The sequence below is a fragment of the Notamacropus eugenii genome, chromosome 4, assembly GCF_028372415.1.
Source record: "Notamacropus eugenii isolate mMacEug1 chromosome 4, mMacEug1.pri_v2, whole genome shotgun sequence".
Classification (NCBI taxonomy): Eukaryota; Metazoa; Chordata; class Mammalia; order Diprotodontia; family Macropodidae; genus Notamacropus; species Notamacropus eugenii.
In genome coordinates this window covers 357,020,864-357,025,803 of record NC_092875.1, presented here as the reverse complement: position 1 = coordinate 357,025,803, position 4,940 = coordinate 357,020,864, and the positions used below count along the sequence as shown (strand labels likewise).

The 4,940-nt window shown below is 32.7% G+C and overlaps 1 pseudogene; it reads right to left on the bottom strand.

Annotated features, from left to right (window-relative positions):
- Nucleotides 1-3,423: 3,423 nt before the first annotated feature.
- On the bottom strand, nt 3,424-4,547 carry LOC140498512 (protein kish-A pseudogene; annotated as a pseudogene).
- Between the last annotated feature and the right edge of the window lie 393 nt (nt 4,548-4,940).

Below are 4,940 nucleotides of genomic sequence, written 5' to 3'. Positions count from 1 at the left end.
TAGCAATCCTAATCTCAGACAAAGCAAAAGCAGAAATAGATCTAATCAAAAGAGATAAGGAAGGAAACTATATCCTTCTAAAAGGCACCATAGAAAATGAAGCAATATCATTACTAAACATGTATGCTCCAAATGGTATAGCATCCAAATACTTAGAGGAGAGGTTGGGGGAGTTGAAGGAAGAAAGAGAAAGCAAAACTATACTAGTGGAGAACCTCAATATCTGCCTTTCTAAACTTGATAAATCTAACCTCAAAATAAAGGAGCAAGAGTTTAAAGAGGTAAATAAATAAGGATAAGGTAGATATGATAGATCTCTGGAGAAAATTGAATGGGAATAGAAAGGAATATGCCTTTTTCTCAGCAGTGCATGACACATATACAAAAATTGACCATGTTCTATAACATAAAAACCCTCACAATCCATTGTAGAAAGGCAGAGATAGTCGATGCATCCTTCTCAGATCATAATGCAATAAAAATTATATGTAATAAAAGGTCATGGAAAGATAAACCAAAAATGAATTGGAAACTAAATAATCTAACCCTAAAGAAGGAGTGGATTAAACAACGAATCATAGAAATAATCAACACTTTCATTCAAGGGAATGACAATAATGAGACAATCTCCTAAATCTTATGGGATACTACAAAAGCAGTTCTTAGGGGACATTTTATATCTTTGAATGCCTACATGAATAAAATAGAGGAAAAGGAGATCAATGATTTGGGCACGCAGCTGAAAAAGCTAGAAAAAGAACAAATTGAAAATCCCAAAATAAATACCAAATTAAAAATACTGAAAACCAAAGGAGATATTAATAAAACTGAAATTAAGAAAACTATTGAACTAATAAATAAAACCAATAGTTGATTTTATGAAAAAAACTAGTAAAATTGACAAACCTTTGGTCAATTTGATTAAAAAAAGAAAGAAGAAAAGCAAATTAATAATATAAAAAATGAAAGGGGCGAACTCACCTCCAATGAGGAGGAAATTAAAACAATAATTAGAAATTATTTTGCCCAACTTTATGCCCATAAATTCGACAGTGTAAATAAGATAGATGAGGATTTTAAAAAATACAAATTGCCCAGATTAACAGAAGAGGAAGTTGAAGACTTAAACATCTCAGAAAAAGAAATTGAACACGCCATCAATGAACTCCCTAGGAAAAAATCTCTAGGGCCAGATGGATTTACAAGTGAATTCTATCAAACATTTAAAGAACAGTTAATTCCAATACTATATTAGAGACTTTTTTTGAAAACTGGGGAAGAAGTCCTCCCAAATTTTTTTTATGATGCAGATATGATTTTGATACCTAAACCAGAAAGAGACAAAACAGAGAAAGAAAGTTATAGACCTATTTCTCTAATGAATATAGGTGCAAAAATTTTAAATGAGATTTTAGCAAAACAAATACAGCACCTTATCACGAGAATAATACATTATGATCAGGTAGGATTCACCCCTGGAATGCAAGGCTGGTTCAATATTAGGAAAACTATTAGCACTATCGATCACATCAACAACAAAGCTAACAGAAACCACATGATTATCTCAAGGGATGCCAAAAAAGCTTTTGACAAAATACAATACCCATTCCTATTAAAAATGCTGGAGAACATAGGTATAAAGGAAACTTTCCATAAAATAATAAGCAGCATCTACCTAAAAACTTCAGCAAGCGTTATATGCAATGGAGATAAGCTAGATGCATTTCCAATAAGACCAGTAGTGAAACAAGGATGTCCATTATCACCACTATCATTCAATACGGTACTAGAAATGTTAGCTGTAGCAATTAGACAAGATAAAGAAATTGAAGGAATTAGAATAGGCAAAGAAGAAACTAAGTTATCCCTCTTTGCAGATGATATGGAGATATACGTAGAGAATCCCAGAGATTCAAGTAAAAAACTACTTGAAATAATAAACAACTTTGACAAAGTTGCAGGTTACAAAATAAACTTGCACAAATCTTCTGCATTCCTATATATTACTAACAAAGTCCAATAGCAAGAGATGGAAAGAGAAATCCCATTTAAAGCTAGGGTAGACACTATAAAATATTTGAGACTTTACCTGCCAAAACAAACCCAGGGACTATATGAACACATTTACAAGACACTTTTCACACAAATAATGTCAGACATAAGTAAATGGAAAAACATCAGTTGCTTATAGGTAGGCAATATAATAAAAATGACAATTCTACCCAAAGCAATTTATTTACATATATTCACACCAATATTTGAGCAAGAATTTTATTAAGTTGGTCTTCAAACTGCCAACACAAGGAACCCACTTAAAGTAATTAAATGTTTCACAAGTTTTGAGCTCTACTTTGAAACTGACTGAATTTCAGCTGAAATAGAAATTATAAGTGTACCCAATCATGAAAATTTCCTTTTATGCTTTCTCCTTAAAGACCCATAAAAATAACAGCACTCTTGAAGAGTACATAAATTGTGCATTTATAATTTGTTGTTTTAAAAGTCACTGATGTTATTCTTTCATTCAATCTGAGCGTAATTTGTATAAAATATTTTTAAGAATAGAAAATGCTAAATTACTGGATTTGATACAAGTTAATACCTGCATATACCAGTTACATATCTTTAAACATCTAAAAAACACCATATCAAGTTGTCAAAAAAATAATTTATATAGATCAATTGATCTATTTTCAAGGTCTTTTAAAAAAAGTTTGAATATCTGGCAATGAAAACAATTGTTTCATTATTAAAGACTTAAGATCCAAATCAATGAAACATAGGAACCATCCTGTTAAAATTGTTCTAATTAGTTCAATTCATCTTGAAAATGTTTTGTCTTTAGCAGCAGGTATTTGAATAGACGCTTAAGTGACATGTTGATCCAGATTTCAAGAGGAAATACCCTGGTAAACTTTCCTTATAGTTCTTTGTTTTAACTGAGAAAATCTGTAAGAATTCAGATTTTTTTTGTAATGAAAACTGAAAACAATACTTTTCTTGTAACACTCTTACATAAAATTTCTTAGCAATTTCTTTGCATATGTATGGCATAGACTGACTTCATAAAGTTGGAAAATATAGTAAGCTACAGATAATCAGTACAATTTGAGGTGACCAGGGAAAACATGTTTAAAGCATCATTAGATACAAATGCAATTTTTTATGAATCTTTGCATAATATCCAATCATTTTTCTCAAATTAAAAAAATGTTCATTATAGAAATGTTTTCATCTTAAGATACAATTTTCCCTCAAATCATATAGAAAGGAGCTTGAGCAATCATTTACCAAGTTAGCTTTCTGCTGTATGCAAAAGAAATACCTCCTGTAGATCAACAGGTTACACAAAAGAATGACATTTACAGAATGCCATTGTAGTGGCAGAACTATAAATAAGGTCGATCATTATGCAGATATCAATCCATTGTGATATTAACAATTGCGTCTTCTTTATAGAGAGCAACCTTGGTCCATTAACACATATAATTGAGAACAACAGCCAGGAGTCTTTCCATTAAGGTACACAACTGACAGAGTCAATAATCACTCTCCCCATTGTTTTCTGTAAGCAAGTCCTTTATAGAAATCTGACACTAATTAAATTCTGGTATTTTCCAGTTACTGGATGAACAAGATGCTGAAAGCTATTACTATACAGTGTACTGTTACATAGGGATTCTTTCGTTCACCAATTCTGGCACACTTCCAAAATATACTCAACAGTCCAGTTTTATTTTTGTCCAAAAGGCTAGGAGCCAAGGATAGTATATATGCACAGGTACATATAAGCAGCAAGATAACTGTCAGTATGCTCTGAAAGTTGAAAATGGCAGACATAGTGAGACCTCCGATACCCCCAACCACATCACCCTTCTGGGGCAATGGGTGAGATTTTAAATTTTAAAGGCAGGAATATGTTGAGTCTCTCCCACAACCTACTCTTGCACAAATTAATCTATGATCTCATTCCTCGCAATTCCCTCTAATGATATGATTTAGTGATTCAGACCATCCATGTCTGTCCATACTCTACAGGGCTGTTCTACATCCTCTTAAAAGTATATTACTAAATATGCATGAAATGAGGTGACTATCTTTCTCACTTTCTTTTAATATGCTGAAAATAACGTCAATACACAGAGTGTCTAATTATCGTCCTTCACTCTCATCACATGCCTAGGTCAACTTTCTTGATCATACATTTCTTTGATGTGAAAAATGTGAACTAGTCATAATCACCATGCCCTTTTCCATTGTCTTTCTCCATCGATTGCAATGTGCCATGATTTACAGACATACAATATCAGCAGACAGTTGGCATTAAAATAGGTCTTTGTTTCAGCAAGCAGGTTGGAATCATTTCCCAAAGGGAATCCAAACCACTGTCTCTCTTCCGTTCAATTCTGTACCCAGAGATAATCTGATTCATCGATCCTGTGATTATGAATATCAGGTAAGGAATAAAATAGAGCAACACATCCTTGGCAGAGTATTCACCACAGTTATGGAGGAGATCTAGAATAGAATCCAGATCACAGAGAAATTCTCCATATGGGAAGAGTTATTTCAGGTTTCCCTGTTAGTGGATGATATTCTACTAATTGTATCAATCTCTAAAACACTAGATTAAATTAGCAATCCCTCAGAAAAGGATGGTCTAACTATCTACACAGAAAAGACCAAGTGGATGTCCAGGGTATGATATTGTTGGAAGTATAAGCTATATATATATATATATATATATATGTGTGTGTGTGTGTGTGTGTGTGTGTGTGTGTGTGTGTGTGTGTGTGTGTGTGTGTATGTGTATAGCTTCACTTAGCTTTCACTTTTACTTTAAATATTAAATAAAAGGGAAGCTAGATAGTGTGGTGGATAGAGTACTGGAACTGGAGTCTTCCTGAAATCTGGTATCTGGTATCTGACACTTAATAGGT